The sequence below is a fragment of the Vitis vinifera genome, chromosome 8, assembly GCF_030704535.1.
Source record: "Vitis vinifera cultivar Pinot Noir 40024 chromosome 8, ASM3070453v1".
NCBI lineage: Eukaryota > Viridiplantae > Streptophyta > Magnoliopsida > Vitales > Vitaceae > Vitis > Vitis vinifera.
In genome coordinates, this window is record NC_081812.1 from 9,907,289 (window position 1) to 9,926,272 (window position 18,984).

The 18,984-nt window shown below is 29.5% G+C and overlaps 1 non-coding gene across 1 annotated transcript; it reads right to left on the reverse strand.

The window, feature by feature from the left end:
- Positions 1 to 13,449: 13,449 nt before the first annotated feature.
- Positions 13,450 to 13,523, reverse strand: TRNAI-UAU (transfer RNA isoleucine (anticodon UAU)). The gene has a single exon. It is a non-coding gene; the product is annotated as a tRNA-Ile (tRNA).
- Between the last annotated feature and the right edge of the window lie 5,461 nt (positions 13,524 to 18,984).

Here is an 18,984-nt window from a genome sequence, read left to right on the forward strand (position 1 = left end):
ATTAGTAAGAGAAAATAGGGTAGGATTTTGATGATGTCTATGGATAGTAAGGTGTGTTTTTTTGTCAACCATTTATGCTATAAAAATTTTAGACATTTTCCAAATGATTTACTTATGTGACTAATGATTTCTTTTTTAGTATTCTTTTTGTTTAATGTCACTGCCAAGGACTAGCAATGTGTTGGTTAGGAGGAATGATTATTACTCAAAAAGTGCATATTATTGGTTTTTATATATTTCATACTTATTCTTGGGTAGTAATCATGCCTAAAATACTCAATTGACATGTTGCTCATGCAATGACTACTAACATTTTTTCTGAGTTATGGAGTGATTTTAAAATGCAATTGATGTCAAATTGTGCATAAAGAAAAAGGAGCTCATAAGAAGATAATGAAAATGATGTTCATGATGGAAAAGTGCTTAAATTTGTGCAAGTAATGAAGCCAAGATAATTGAAAATGTTCAAGCATGAAAATATCGGTAACTTGGTTTTAAGGATATATCGGTTAATATCGGTGGATATTTTGACACAAAATATTGATAGAGTGAAAATTATAAAAACTCATAAAAATGTTGGAAAACTTTTAAGAAATGATATAAGAAGTAATAATAATACCTATATTATAATTGAAACATAAAGAAATTGATATATAAATTATATAATTTATGACATTTTATAATATTAATAGGTGATATTTAAAAATGCATTTAATACGAAAATGATAATTTGTAGAATTTGAAAATAAATTTAATAATAAAATGATAATTCATCTACTTTATGATATATGTATGCTTATCATATTTGTATATAATTCATGATTTTTCTATTTTTAATAATGAATTAAATGGAATTTGAAAATAAATAAGTAAAATTAATACATTTATTGAAACTTTATTTTAATGTTTTAATTTCTAAAATATATATAAAATTAAAGTGTAAACATAAAATATATAAAATGTAGGCGATTATATTACTATGTCATATGTTTGATGATAAATACTAATATATCGGTCAAATATCGAGAAACTCACGAAAAAATCGCATCTCATCACAATAAATACCAATATCTTTCCAAATATCACAGTAGGATCCACCGATATATCTCGACTATATATTCCCATTTTTTAATACTTGAGTCTCAAAATCAAAGCAATTTGTTTTGAGACTTCGATTTTTTAATACTCAAGTCTCAATAGCAACTTGTTTTGAGACTTAGATATTTTTAGAGTTATTTGTTTTTTAAATTTTTCACTTTTTGTAAGACAATTTTGTTTTGATGGATTTTTTTTTTACTTCATAACAAGAAAAAAAAATCAATTTTTCTATATTTTTTTCCTTTTTGGATCTTTAACTTTGTTATAATATTCCAATTATATTTTTCACACAAAATAAAACCAAATTCATTTTTTAAAAATTTTGCAGAACTTATGCCTTAAAATAAATCAAATTATCTTAATTTTGTGCAATTTACATGAAAAGCTAATTTACTATCAATTAATAAAATTGTCATTAAGAAAAAAATTAATAAAATTGAAATATCTTGATTTTTTATTTTTATTTTTATTTTTTTTATTTGTTGGTGAGGGGAAGAATTCTCCAGAAAGATTTTGAAATTTTTGAGTGAAAATTGAGAAGGGAAAAAGAAAAAAGTATAAAAGGAGAATTTAAAAAATTGAGAAAACTTTGAACCTTAAACTTTTGAAACTTTGGAGGAAAAAACGAGATCTCTAGAATTTTATTTAGGACATATGAGAGAGATTAAAGAGTGGAAGACTTGTTTGGCCAACAAGAAAGTTGTTGGAGAGATAAATTTGAGTGGAAAAAGGAAAGAATTCGCAGCCACTTTGATGCTACGTAGTATTTGATTCATGGAGAAAATTGCGTGTTTGCTAATGGAGCTCTGTTAGTGCGTGCTGCATATGGAGATTTTTTATGGTGGAAATTCAATTGGAAATGGAGAATAATTATGGCTGTCCATGGTGATTTTTGGTGGAGAATTATGGCCATTCATAGTCACATCTAGTGGATAATTAATGGCTTGAATGCTGAATTTTTAATGGTAAGAAATGAGTTGTACTCGGTGAGAATCAATGGCTTGAATGATGAGTTTTAATGGTGAAGAATGAATTGAATTCGGTGGAGAAATTTTGTGGATAAATGTTTTTAAAATAACGGAGAATTTTTTTTAAGGACAATTGGCTCTTAAAATTAAGATTTGATCCATATAAGTTCACTATTTAAACTCAAGACCTACAGAAAATGTGGAAATTGAGAAGAAGGATATAGATTTTTTATATTTCCAAAAATGATCTTTATTGACTATGGAAAAAAAAAACATTAATTTAAATTTTATTCATTTTGTAAACTTCAATAACTTTTAATTTAATTTAGTAATTTGGAAAAAAATACACCTTTTTACAAAAAAATAAAAATAAATTATTATTATTATTATTATTATTTAAAAATCAAACATCTTAGAAAATATATAATTTTTAAATTATGTATGTAAAAAATAACTAAAAATATGTCAAAATTATTTTTTTTTAAATGATATATATATTTTTTTTAAATAGTTTTCTACAAATAATAAATTTTCAGAATAATTATTAAAAAATTAAAATAAAAAAGTTTGTCAAACATTGTGATAGAAAATACTCAAAATAGTTTTGAATGGTATATTGGTCTCTTCACATTTTATATCATTTCCATCAATTATGCAACTTTCATGGATCAAATCTTAATTTTTGGGCTCAACCGGTTCAAAACACAATTATTCCTTTTTTTTATGCCACTTTTGAGTCGTAATGGAAGCTTGATTTTAATGGAGATTTCAGCCACTTTTCAGCTGTAATGGAAGCTTAATGTAGTGAAGAAATTCAGCCAATTTAAGCTAAAATGAAGCCATGTTTTAATAGAAGAGATGACTGCCACTTTGTGCACGTCGATGCCTTGGTTTAATGGAAGAATTTTGTCCACTTTGTGCTTGTTTAATGCTTTGTTTTAATGGAAGAATTCCGTCCACTTTCAGTCATGTTATTACTTTGATTTAATGGAGAATTTTAATCACTATGGTCTGTACTGATGCTTCGGTTTAATGGAGAATGGCAGCCACTTTGTAGCTTAGATAAGTCACACACCCCGCTTGGAGATCACTTTACCAAGTTTTGGAAGAAATTTCAGGTTAGTTATATTTTTAGTATTTTTTTATTTATTTTAATTTCTCCTTTTTTTTCTTGATTATAGAAATATTAGGACATGTTTGGTGTGGATGTATAGGCCACACATGAGTATTGTTGAATTATTAATTAAATGTTGTTTGATTACATCTTATTGTTTAATAAATTATAATTGAAATTATATTAATTTTCTTCAATTTTTTTTTACACTTTTGGATCATAATTTGCTACCTAAATTAGGTTATAATTGGTCACTTGTATAGCTGCACTTTAGATCCTTAATGTAGGACACTTGAGTTTCACATTAGTTCACTAGAATTCACATTCATACACTTACACTTTTTCTTTATTATTTGTGTTCGATATTTTATGTGTTTTACTATTTTTAAAATTGTTTTTAACCCTTTCCATAAATAAATTAATCCTCAAATTTCCCTTTAAATTTCATCTTAGGTCATTTAGATATGAAAATCTATTTTTCAAAGGTTATGCTACCAATTTCAATCGATATGCACTTTTACATTAATTTTCAAATGAATTTCGATTTTGAAACACATGAAATAAATCCATGGCTCTACATCAATGGAGTAATTCCTTTCCTTGGTGAGGTTATCTAATAATCACATAAGGTTAAGAAAGCATGGATAATTTCCATGGACATTAATTGGGGAATTGGTAAATCCCTACATTAAAGTTCTTCAAGAACAAACACTTTGTTTGATTTGTTAAACCTTTGAAATGAAAAATTAGATTTGAATTATTTATAGGCATTCTAAAAATTTTATAATGATTTCATGATATTATACACTTCCTAAATATGTTAATGAAACTTTGTTTAAGTCAAAAATCATTTCCAAATTAGGAGATATCAATCAATCTTTTCATGAGTCCTTTTTCATTCTATTCTAAACACTTGGAATTATTATATAAAATTAAATTATTGAATGATACCCTTAATTTATTTTGATATTTTTTTCCTTAATATATACTTCTTGAATTTAATTTTATACATATAAAATGTTAAAAAAATTATTTCTCAAATACGAGATATGGGTTTTTTTTCTTTGCACCTACTGCATAGGTCCTTCTCTAGAGTTAGGGGGCTATTTATTTAATTTTAAATATTCTACGTGAATGATCATGCTCTGTGATTATTTTTATATAAATTAGACCTATTAAATAAGTTTTTTTGAATTTTGGTAAGATTTTAACACATATCTAAGTTAGCTAAATAAATCAATCTTTATATGCTATGGAAAAATGCCCTGTTCTAGACCAATTGTGGCATTATGAAAGTTGTTACTAATTGAGACATAATTCATTAATTTGGACTTTTGGTTTGTAATATAGACACATAATAAAGGTTGACTAATTTTTTGGGATTTATTTTGCAAAGTTTCCTATTCTGATCATATGCTGATTAATTTGTGTAGTGATTCTATTGTGATTTAATCTAGTATTAATTGAGATACAATTAATTAATTTGACTTTTTGGATAATGATCTAAACATATTAAAGATATTGCCCAATTTTTATTTGGATGAAATAATCTTTCTAGATATTTCTTTAGGAATTATTTTGTAGATACTTTTATTCTGCCATATTAATGATGATTTACATGTCTTTGGTAATTTGATCATGCTTGACCATGTTTGTGACTTCTTTTTATGATTGATTCAGATTGCATATATATTCAACACATAAGTTGAACTTTCTTTTAGATCAAAACTCTTCATTTAATATTTTATTTAGATTAACTCTTATAAAAGAATGCATAAGTTAGCTTGTAAACATGATTATTGAATCTTATTCTCTTGAATTCGTTCTTTGTCATCTTTTACTCCATGATTAGAGATGTATCAAGATATATCATTAGGTTTTGCTTATGGTCTTAAATTAATTACTATTAGTTGTGAATTAAATCATTTTTTATGCAAGAGCTTTATATGCTATCGAGGTACACTTCCTTCCCTTATCTCCTTATTTTCATTAGTATGTATGTTATATTATCATGACTGATTCATCTTGCTTAGCTTGATTTCTATGTTGTTATATCCTTGCTTCATGATTTGGATGAAATGCATATTATTTATACTATGAGACTATTGCTTGTGAATTAACTCTTTTGTTTTATGGCGGTGCTTAACATGCTATTGAGTTACGTTTTTTTTTCCTTTCCTTGTGAAATTCTTTGAGTGTGAATAACTTACTTGATTGATCCTTAATTATGTTTTCACTATTTTTTTTATATATTCCTTCATTCTTTGGTATCTACTGATTTACAAATCAATTGTCATACTTACCTCAATTTAATTAGTAAAGACCTATTTTAAGGCTTTGAAGAGTGTTATCTTATGGTACCTTCCCAACAAGTAACTTGGACTCGGTTTTCAAAAACATGATTTTCCAAATAAGGAGTCATTTTAGGTTTTTATTTATAATTTTTTTTTTCCTTCAAAAAATAAACAAAGATAAGTGGTGAGTCCAATTTTTCACTAAAAAGCAAGTCTTGTCATCAAGTGGGAACACACGTGAAAAAAATGCAAGTTCATACCAATACTATCATCATCTAAAATACCAACACACCTTACCCCACTCTTATCACCATTAATGTCGTTGCACAATTTCCTCTCAAACTTACATCCATGAATTACCTCACATAGAAACTACATTTCCAATCTCTCTTCATTGGCTATGATCTACTTGGTTATAATAACAACACTAAGCCTTGCCCAACTACCACCATTACTACCAATGGTGTCACCTCACCAAACTTGATATTCTCTCTCATGATTCATCAAAGATCAATTGATTCTCAATGCTATCATTGGTTTTCTCTTTCCATCTATTATGTCATTTATTGTTGGGCTCACCACCTCTTGTGAGGCATGGACCATTCTTAGCAACACATGCTAAATTATCTCATGGTTGCCTTAAACAAGTGAAAATTCATCTTAAAAACCCTATTCAAGGTTCTCAAAGTGCTGTTGAATTTCTTCAACATGTCAAATCTCATATTGATGAACCTGCTATTCCTAGAGTACCAATGGAGGAAGAAGAACTCACCAAGAAAAATTTGGATGATCTCAATGATGAATACATAGAACTTATCTAGGCAATGCAAGCCTATGAAACTACAATTACATTTATAAAACTACATGAAAAATTGTTGAATTTTAAGGCCTCTTTGTAAGCTCCATCATCTCAACCATCTTCTTTTCCAATCACTGCAAATCCAAACTGAAACACCATTGGGTGGCATCCTTCCACCATTGGTATCAACCCCAGAAGCAGGCGCCCATCGCCCTTTTTCAACGACCCATTGTAGCCAATTGCACCTCGGCCCCAACGAGACCACCCTTTACCTAAGCCATTCATCAGATGTTGTCAACTATGTGGTACTTAAGGCTACAAGCAAATCGGTGCCCCTTTTTTCAGTTCACCACAATACATTCAACTCCTTCTTCCATGGCCATAGATTTTATTTCTCCAACACCATGGCCTCCACAAGCCAATGTCGCTACTACTGCTCCTAACATTACTACACCTCCGTCATGGCTCCTTGATAGTGGTGTCTCTCACCATATTATTATAAATCTATGGCATCTTTCTCTTCATTCCCCATATAGTGGCTCTAATGACATCTTAATTGGTGATGGAATGGGTCTTCCCATTACTAGTTCCACAACTCTAATGTCTCTTACTACTACTTTTACTTTAAATAATGTCTTTTATATTCCCAACATGACAAAGAACCTTATATCAATTTCTCAATTTTTTTCATATTGATAATACCTCTATTGAATTATTAACATCTCTTTTTTTTTGTGAAGGATCTTCGTATGAGAGCCATCCTTTTGAGGGTTTAGACGAATGATAGAGTATATTAATGGCCGATTAATTCTATTGCTAGTTCCACTTCGTTAATTGTCTTTTCTAGTGTCAAAACCACTTTGTCCGAGTTGCATCATAGGTTATGTCATCCCACTTTCCCAAAGTTAAAACATATCATTTCTAGTTCCAATATTATTGTCTTTTGAGTCTTAACTTTATTTGCAACTCTTGTTAATGCAATAAAAGTCATAAATTATTGTTTTCTATATCTTCTCTTACTTCTTCTTAACCTCTAAAAATTATATTTTATGATGTTTAGGTCTTTTTGATACTATCACATGATAACTTTAAATATTATGTCATATTTGTTGGTTACTACACCAAAGACATTTGGTTCTACCCACTTAAGCATAAATCCCATGTCTATGATGTCTTTATCTGATTTAAAGCCACTATTGAAAACCATTTCGATCATAAAATACTTACCTTATATTCTAATAAGAGTGGTGAATATCAAGGACTTGTCTCCTTTCTGGTTCTTCATAATATCTCCTACCACACTTGCCTACCTCACACACTAGAACATAATAGGTATTTTGAGTGTCGTCATGAACATATTATCGAAACGGGGCTCTCATTACTTTCTCATGTTTTACTTGATCTGTTTCAATATTGGTGCCATTTGTTTACTACCACCATCTATCTTATCAATCACATGCCCACTCCCACGTTAAATTTTTCCTTTCCTTACACACAACTCTTTGGCACCTCCTCAAACTATTCCAAACATTAGGTCTTTGGTTGTCAATGTCATCCTTGGCTTTGGCCCTACTTCACTCACAAATTAAACTCTCGCTTGAAACTATGTGTTTTCTTAAGCTACTCTCTCACTCAAAGTGTCTATCTATGTCTAAATCATTCCATCTCTAAAATATTTGTCTCTCATCATGTAAATTTTGTCAAGTCTGTGTTTCCTTTTTGTTTTCTCCAAAGTTCTCTACCTCGTCCTCAACTCACCACCATATCCACATGGATGCTTTCCATTCCACTTCCTACTTTCTACTTCGTCCCTAGTTCACCATTGTGTCCATATGGGTGTCTTCCATTCCACTTCCTACTCTCTACCTCATCCTCTGTTCACCACTATGTCCATATTATTCCCCCTTCCACTACTCTTATATAATGATCTAGAGCACTACCTTATGGCAACTTCTCTTCCTATGGTTGCAACCTAACCTCACCAACCCACCACAACCACCCTACCCACCACATTACAACCATTCCTCATAGAAACCTTTGTTTTCCCCATACATGATGTCTCTATTATCCCCTCATGTAGCCTCCCTACTACCTCACAACCCTATACCTTCAGCCCACCATCCTCTCTTTCTAATACCCACCCTATGACCTCCTGATCCAAAGATGATATTCGTAAACTCATATACAAACTAAATCTCTTTACTCAAGTTTCCCCTACCACAAATATAAACCCCACCATTACCACCTAAACCCTCAAGGATCAAAAATGGAATCAGGTCATGTCTAAGGAGTATGATGCCCTTGTTTGGAATGGAACATGGAATTTAGTTTCATTTATACCCACACAAAATCTTGTCAGGTGCAGGTGAATTTTTTGAACTAAGCAATACCCTAATTGTTCCATTAACAAGTTGGTTATATAAGGATTTCATTAATAACTAGGAGTCAACTATCACAATGCATTTAGTCTGATGATTAAGCCTACCACCATGTGTCTAGTTTTCTATCTTGTTGTTAGTTGTGGATGTTTTCTACGTCAATTGGATATCAACAACATTTTTATCTAAGGTCATTTTATAAAAGATGTATATGGCTCAACCCCCAAGCTTTACTGATGCAAATTATTCATCTCATGTGTGCAAGCTTCATAAGGCTATTTATAGCCTCAAGCAAGCACCATTGGCTTGGTACCACAAGTTTCATTGGTTTCTTGTTTCGTCTCCTTCTGACACTTCCTTGTATGTCCTCAACACTGCTAGTAAAATTATATATCTTCTTATGTATGTTCATGACATTATTATCATAGGTTATTATGCTCTTTCTATCCAATGTTTTGTGGACCTTCTTGCGCAATGGTCCTCACTCAAGGACCTTAAGCCTTTTGCCCGTTTCCTTAGTGTCAAAGTAATTCCACATCAAAATGGGCTATTTTTGTCTCAATGACAATATGTTATGGATCTTCTTGCCAACACTAAGATGACTGAGGTGAAACCTATCTCCACAATGCTTCCTACAAGTATGACATTCTCCCTTCATGTTGACTCTATTTTTTCTAATCCAATTGAATATCATATTGTTCTTGGAAGTTTTTAGTACTTGTGCTTACACAACTTGACATAGCATTTACAATATACAAACTATCTTAGTTCATGCATCGACCCCACTATCGAACATTGGGCTTACGTTAAGTGCCTATTGCGTTATGTATATGGCACTTCTAATCATGGCATTTTATTTTATCAATACTCTCCACTAGCTTTACATGCTTTCTTCGATTTGATTAGGCAAGAAACAAAGATGATTTTTCATCCATTAGTACCTACATCGTGTATCTTGGACATAATCCACTTGGAGCTCCAAGAAACAACACACAGTTTTCCATTCATCCACAAAAGTCGGATGTAGATTTATTGTCACCATTATTACTGAACTTAACTGGATGTGTTATCTACTAACCAAACTATATGTTCAGATTCCTTATCCACTTGTGATTTTTTACGATGATGTTGGTGCAATGCAGTTGTGCTCCAACCTAGTGTTTCACTCTTGCATGAAGCATGTGGCCATTGATTTTCATTCATAATTAGATTTAAAATGTTGTTCTTCGTGTTGGTCGTGTGTTGTCAAAAGACCAATTAGCGGATGCTCTGACAAAACCACTAAATTGCAATCGCTTTTTTTTGCTCAAGATCCAAGATTGGAATCTCCGATTAGAGCTCCATCTTGTAGGAGAATTTAGCAAAAGCTAATATTTATCCTTATTTAAATATCAATATTTATTTATTATTAGTTTGAACTAGAATAGGAGATAGAACGGTGTTTGAAGTAGAATAGAAGATAAAGTTTGAATTAGAATATGAGATAGACTTGTATTCAAATTAGAATAGAAGATAAGTTTGAATTAGAGTAGAAAATAAACTTGTTCTTTATTTAAATATTCATCAATCATCAATAATAAGGTTATACCCTATTTTTCTTTATCTTCTTCTTTCTCTATAGTTGTCTCTCATTGTACTTGTTTGTGTATGTTTGTCCCTATTAATCTAACATATTGGTATACTAAATTCATAAGAAAAAAATGATAAGTAAGATATATCTATTTCAAGTCCCTTAAGTCAAAAAAAAAAAAAAAAAAAGATAATTATGATACTTAGAGTATTAAAACGAAGACTTGGCTTGGTTAGTAAGATTCATGGCAGGTTGTATAGAAAGGTTACAAAGAGCCACAAAAGGAAGCTAATCTATCCGAAAATCAAAGGTTTTTGAAAGATACAGGGAAAAAAAACAAGAAAGTTTTTACTTTCATCTATCACAATGAATGAAGGTACCTTTAAGAAACTTTGAAATGCAACCATTGCCAACGAAGTATGAGAGATATTATAAAACACATGCAATAGAGTTAATAAGGCAAGAAAAGTTAGTCTTCAAACTTTTAAAGAAGATTTGAGAGTTTGAGTATGGAAGAATTGGAATCAATATTTGATTATTTTTCAAGAGCATTGGTGATCGAGAATGTAATAAAAATTTTGCCAAAATTTAAATAATATTCACATGATTGAAGAAAAAAAATCAAAATTCACATGATTAAAAAAATACTTTCATTATTTGATTATATTATAGTGATTATTGAAGAGTCTAAATATTTGATTTCTATAACCATTGATCAACTTATAAGATTATTACAAGCTTATCAAGAAAGATTAAAAAGGGAAAATCAAGAAAAATTGGAACAAGTTCTTGAAACAAATATTACATTAGAGGAAAGAAAAAAAAAAATCTTGGTTACAAAAAATAAAAAATAAAAAATAAAAAATAAATAAATAAATAAATAAATAAATAAAAATAAAATAAAAACCAAAATAATAGTAGATGTGGTTGTAGATGTAGAAATAGGAGAAAAAAAGGCTTCAATTTATCAAATAATGAAATATAAGTCAAAATTTACATTCCTCGAAAGGATGCAATTCAAGGCAAAATGAAGGGGGAGTGTATGAGAAATATCAATTTTAATGATATATTTTTCAAAAAAAAAAAATGGTCATTATACATATCAAGGTAAAGTGATAACAATTGTGCAATGGATATGTATTTTGAAAACATGTCTAAAAAAAATTTCGAAATGAAGCAACTAAAAGAATAAAAAGGCCTCTAAAGCTTATTCTTGTGGATGCAATTCATTTAAACTCTTTCGATAAGAATAAATATTTTTTATTTATTATTGATTATTTTAGTAAAAACAAACTAGGGTGTATTTTTTGAAATAAAAATTTAAAAGTGCTTTTAAGACATTTAAACCATTTGTTGAAAAAAGAAAGAGGTTATCATATAAAGGTGATAAGATACGACAAAAAAATGTAAATTTATATAAATAAATAAAAATTGAAGAATATTATGAAAATCATAGGACTCGTCAGTCTTTAACTATTTAAAATTCTTCACAATAAAATGGAGTTATTAAAAGAAAAAAATAAGTTATTTTTAACATGACCCAAAGAAAGTTAAAACATAAGAAAATGCTTAAATAATTTGTAGTTGAAGAAGTTAATTAAATAATTTATTTGTCAAATTATTCTCCTAATCAAAGTTTATAAAATAAAACATTATAACATATATGGAATGGAAAAACAATCTAGTTGTGTTCACTTTAGAGTGTTTGGAAATATTACATATGATCATGTGTTGAATAAAACAATCAAAGTTAGATAACAAGAGTGAAAAATATATTTTCATAAGGTATAACTTAAGTTTCAATGGTTACAAGTGGTACAATTTAAGTGATTAAAATATCCCTATTAGTAGAGACACCAAGTTTAATGAAAAGGTAACATATGATTAGGGTACTCAAAAAGACAATTATGATACTTCTCCCCAAAAAGAACAAACAACAAATCACCACTCCACATCCAATACCACTTCCATCAAATTGATCAAGTTCTAATAACATCACCTTCATTAGACAACTCAAACAAAAAAGATATCATGTATCATGAGTCTACAAGAAATTTATAAGGAAATATCAAATGTAATGAGTCAAGCTTTGTGGTTACAAGTTATAAAAGTCAAACAATAGAAATATCATCATTAGTAGATATGTCAAGTTTAATAAAGAAGAGATGTGGGATTGGAGTATCCAAGACAATAGCTGTAATATCTCTTCACTTTTTAAAGAAGTACAAATAAGAGAAGGCTTTCAAAAGATCATTATTCCTCTTCCATCATCTCCTCAATTAAATAATATCATCTTCATTGAAAAATTCAAACAAAATAACACCAAATTTAAAGAGTCTGCAAGAAATTTATAAGGTAATAAAAAAATATATTTTCACAAATTGCAAGTTAAGCTCCAAATGTTACAAGTTGTATTATCTAAGTAATAAAAATATCATCACTAATAGATATATCAAGTTTAATAAAAAAGAAACATAGGATTGTGTGCCCTAGAAGACATCTACTATATTTCTCCACTTTTGAACAAGGCTCTTTTTTAATCACCAACCTCATCAATTAATGAAGTTTCATTAACATTATCTTCATTTGATAGATTAAACAAAAGAGTGGTAACATCTCAAGAATCTATAAAAAATTTGTTAGATGACAAAAAATCAAAATGCTCTTTCTTTTGTCTTATTGTAAATTTAGTATTAATAAGTTTTAAAGAAGCATTGCAAGATAAAAAAAAAATTAAAAAGGAAAAATAAAGGATTCATTGAAGCCTAGCTAGTAAATTGGGTTAGGCCTGAAACTAGATCTCTTGGGCTTGACCATCTTATAGCTTTGGGCTCATCTTGAACTAGCCGCAGGGGTCTGTTCCATCCTTCTGTCTCAAAATAGACTATATGTCTTGCATCAAAATAAGAGTAGGAGCTGAAACCCCATATCCCTCAATGTAAATTTGACGTAATTCGGGCCGCACTCAGCAAACCTTGAGCTCAAATTTGGGCCAAATGTGCCATGGCCATGATACAGCTGTTGGGCTGCAATCGGGCTGGCTTAAAATAAGAGGGAACCTTGGGCTCGATTTTGGGCCAAATGTGCCATGGCCATTATAGAACTATTGGGCTGTTATTGGGCTGGCTTGAAAAAAAGAGGGAATGGGAGAGGTAGTAATAGTAGTCAAATTGAATTTGGCTACATCAACCAACTAAGATAAAAAAAAATTGAAACATTAATGAGCCATGGTCCCGGCGGGGCTCGAACCCGCGACCTTCGGCTCATAAGACCAACGCTCTAACCAACTGAGCTACGGGACCAAGACATTCATTAAAATTGAAATCTCGTTATTTAAATGCTTCTTGGGTCTGTAAGATATCGTTTGAGATGGCCGTTGACTTCATTCAGACCAGCTTTGCTTTCTTCCGTCTGCATTAAGCTTTACATTGATTCACTTAGAAAGTAAACTAATTATTTTCTACATTCCACATTCTTCAAAATCAAATTTTCATAATTCTTTTACTAACACAAGGATGATAATCTCATAACGATAACGGATTAAAATTTACATAAGGAAAAGTTGAACAAAATTTACCCTAAGTTTATAGATGGCACTCTTTATCTATATTCAAATTATCCACGTATTTTTTTCTTTAATTTAATTGTATGAGTCTTGTGAAAGCTAGGGAAAAAAACATTATAAATCAACGATATTGTCTTAATTTCATTAAAAAAAAAATCATTGATTTTTTATGAAAAATCTTAACAAAACAGTCTAGTTGATAATTAAGTGTAGTTCTAAATTGAGATTACTTAGAAAAAATAAAGGCTAAATTGAAATACGGCTAAAATACAAAAGTGATTTTTACAATGTATTCTTATAGATACTTGAATTTCGTATTATCAATTATTTGTATAGGAATAGGTATATATGTGAATAAATCCTTCAAGATAAAATATTGGCAGTGAGTTATCCCACACTACCCACTTTAGGGTGGTCTCCATTGTTTTGTTTTCATATAGGCTTTTTGAAACCTAGACTTCTATTTTCTTATTATGTTACCTATCTTTGGGTAGATGCACGCTTTTATGTGGAGCGAAGTCTCCTTCCCACTTATAGTGGAAGCATCCACTTGATGATGTCAATGAAAGGAGGGGTCATCCCAACATGTTAAGATGGGTGATGAAGGGTCACATCCCCATCTTCACTTGTTGCCTTCAGTAACTCCTCGCATTGTTGAAGGGAGACTTGTATCACTTTTCTTCATCCTTCATCGTAAGGGAAGTCCTTTTAAGATTAATATCATCAAAACGTTTTACCCATGTAAGTTTGAGGAACCTCATCTGGTTTGGTGCACCTTGATTGTAGGTTTTGTCGGTGAAAAATCACACTAACTAAACGTAATGAAATAAAATCAAATAAAGAAAACAAAATATTTTATATATTTTGGCATAACCATCTACGTTCACATAAAAGAGAGATCAAATTTATTAATAAATTTTAATAATACACACTTCGAACTCTCTCAATACACCCTTTGTTAATCACTCTCTTTCACTCTTTTCTCTCTTTTTTCTTTTCTCTCCATAATTCTTATATAAACCACATATTTATAGAATCTTGTGAAACTGATAGTTTTTTATCCTAGTCAAACTCGAAAAGAAATTTATTAAAACAAAAACTCTACTAATATTAAATTTCCTATAAATAAATAAAATATTAATTTGAGTTAAATCCCAACAATCTCCACCTTACTTGAATTGAATTCTCTCGATTCTACATAATTAATGAAAATAAACATATGTCGAGTTCAAACTCTTGTCAAACTTGACTTAAAAAATTGTTTTTATCTTCCTTATAACTTCATTTCTTCTACAATTACTTTCATTTTTGTGCCAATGAGTACTCTTAGCCAAAAATAAAGTCATCATCATCTTCTCACACTCTTCTACTTTGACAACTTCATTAACACCAACAAAAGATCCTTTATGGAATGGTTCCACCTTCATTACTCTACCGAAATCTATCTTCCTAATCAAAGTGTATAAATTTTTCATCTTTTTCCCTTTTATAACTATTAAAACACCTTTATTGATTAGGAAGAAGGTATCAAACCACTCATAAAATAGACACATATGAAAAGAACATTTAGAATCTAAAATCTAAAAGTCAACAAAATTTTCATCAACTATAATAAAGAGAATATCACCTTCTTTATCAAACTCTTCATCAACAATATTACTAGAATTTGAAGTCTCTTGGGTTTCAAAAATTTTCCCTCTTTTTAGGTACTTGGTCAATTTTTGGCAATACCTTTTGATATGACCCTTTTTGTGGTAGTAATAACTCTTCATATCCCTTCAAAAGTGTGAATGAGAATGATCATCTCTTCCATTATAATATCTCTCTCACAATTTTGTCCAATCATGTCGTGATTCAAAATTCATCATAAGAGCTTATCCAAACAAATTACTTAACTACTTAATATTTTTTTGTATATAAAAGAGCATTTGACATTTCATCCACTATCAACGTTGTATTTCTAACTAAAAGTGTAGTCATCATTGTATTATATGATTTTGATTTTGTTGCGACAGTAAAAGCTTTCATGCGAATATCGTTAATCAAGAAAACAAAGATAAAACAATAACACATACAGTACATAATGTTTTAATGTGGTTCGATCAACCATGCCTATGTCCACAAATGAGAGAGAATTATTTCACTATATAATAGAGAACATTACATATAATAAAACCAAAACATTACAGAAGATATAACCAGATACAACTATTGGGTTCCTGAAACATCACATGTTTTCCCACTTTTTGTATCCTTACCCTACCACGAACCCTCTCACTCCACCAAGTACCTCTCGATATTCCTCACATCTCTATCCACCTTGTACAGTCTTTATAAGTTTATCTCTATCTCATAAATTTTTCCCTTCATGACCTAAAATATTTATAGAGATATTTCCAACAATCTTCCTTATTTCATAAGGAAATCTAATATTACAATATATATCAACCTAGAAATAGTCTATATAATATTCTTTACAAAAAAAGAATTTATACTAATGAGGAATTTAAGACACTTCCTAACAATCTCCACCTTTAACCAAATTCCATGAAGTCAATCTTCAAACTCTCCATGATATAAGCTTTTTGTATCATATCATCACAAGAGAGCAATCGACTCCACCTTCATTGAAATTCTTGTTGTTTTCATCTTATGTGTTTTGTGATCTTTTTCTCTTTCAAAAATCTTCAACTCATACCAGTTTGTTATAACGGCGGAAGTTTTGATTCAAACATCGTTTATCAAGAACATATATAGATTTACGTGGAAAACTGTAGACAAAAAAAGTCACATGAAGAGGAGAAGAATAATCCAATATATCAAAAATTAGTACAAAATGAGAGAGTATCAAGTGGCTACAATATAAATCCCTGAAAACCTATATATCATCTCAAAAATATAAATGGGAGAAAATAAATAAATAAAGCAAGGAAAAATCATATTTTATACATATATCGCACTGCGAACTTTTCGAGTTGAACCAAAAAAGGAAATCGGGTCACCAAGCTCTAATGGATTTAAATGCCAATAAAATAATGACTTGATCTTTTTCATTAATCTTAACCTCTACGTTTAATAATTAGGTGATACACTGGCTAAATTTATTTTATATGATTCTTAACATTTATTTTTCATTCATCTTCAATTCGAATAGTTGTTTCTTTATATATATATATATATAACCTTTTTTTCTAACTTCTCCCATAATTTAAAATGAAACTTCTCATTCAAAATACTAAAATTTATTTTATGAATTAGACTTAATCTAATGGTACTTACTACTCTTGCTTCTAATTCTCTTCTCATTCCTTATTTGTCACCCTCTTTAATTTCTTGTCATATAATGCTTTGATAAGTTCTTGTTACATCAAAACATCTTTAATAATACTTCATTAAATACCAAAATTATTTTTTCTATCAAATGAATCAATATCATATTTTATTCTTAACATCATCTTCAATATATATATATATATATATATATATATATATATATTACCATCTTCACATTTTCCACTTTGATACCACTTATTACAAAAATTCACAACATCCTAATATAATAGAAAAATAAAATAAAATAGAGAAAACCTGCTAATATTACATGATTCGGTGAAATCACATACGTGGACGTGGACGGGAAATGAGCTTCAAAGGCCACAAATCTAAAGAGCTAAAATTTTTACCATATTAAGCATTTGCTTTTTAAAGAGTAGTTCCACTATTCTCCACTTCCTCTTATCTGTCAATCCACTCTACTCTTCCTTCAAACAGGGACCTTCCCATCAAAGAATTCAGGAATAAATAACCCTTAAATTAAAGTGATAAAAATTCAAATTTATGATTCGATAATCCAAAATCGAAAATTAGAACAACAAAGTTCAAATTGATATATCATTTCTAATCTTGAGCTAAATTTAATCAAACGCACAAATGGTACAATATGATTGAGGAAGGTTTGGAAAATTAAGAAATGATTGTAGAAGCGATTGACAAAGATCCGATTGAAAGAACTGAAAGATAAAATTGAAAACAAAGTGAGACTACTAAATATTTTAAATGAATTTGAGCCTTATATTTGAAAATTATACCACTAAAATTATTAAAGAAAAGAAAAAATTTAGTGATTAAGAAAGAATAAATAAGATTGAAACAAAAAAAATGTTTGATAAAACTTAATACTTATTGTTTAATGAATTAAGTGGATTTTAAATTAAGTTATATTTAAATTATTGACTGAAAACTTATTACTAAAATTGTTGAGTCTTGAGCCCACAAAATGGCCAAGGTAGGGGGTTGGGCTTTGTTATAAAATAACGGGTCCCAATGATGGGCTTTTGCCAAAAATTTATGTATAGTGGAGCCTTCCATGCTTATAAAAAGAGGGGGCAACTTGAACCATTCAATTCATGTAGAACCGTTCAATTCCATTGGGCCACTGGTCCAATGGTTGATTTAGGCGGTTCGTGACTAGTTCAATGCTCAAACAATTTAATAGAGCAAACCGGACCAAAAAATGCTACCAATCGACAGTTGAACCGGTTGGACCGGCTAGTCCAACCCAATTTTCAAAAGAATGGCTTTAAGATGCAGTGATGCTTGCATCTTCTATGAGGATAGTTTTTATAAGCATCCTATTCCTCTCAGAATCCGATGTGAGATTGCTAACAGTAATCAATGGAAAATAATTAACAAATCCACCCAAGAGAGTTTGAACCTTGACCCAGGTTGAGTAACCAACCTAAGACACCAATCGACTACAAGCCTTCTGATATCTAATATGTCAAACAAAACAAAATATATCCAATTTTAAAAAAAAATCATAATATTAAATAAAAATAATATAATATTTTTAAAAATTATAAAATTAGTTTAAATTAAATAATTTAATTTTCTTTCATTTTTAATATATTCACATTTAAATATTATAAATATTTTATTTAAAAAAATTTAAAATATTAATATGATTTAATTTGATAATATCAAAGATAAAAATAATATTATTGATTTTTAATTTATTTATATATTTTTTAAATTTTTTATAATTATTTTTAATTTTAATAATATATAAATTACATATTTATGACATCACCGATTTGATCGCAGTTCAACCAAATCGTAAACCGATAATTTTCGATCAGTCCAATTTTAAAAGCATTGCTTAAAACATATTCTAAATTATAAAATTTGTATATTTATCC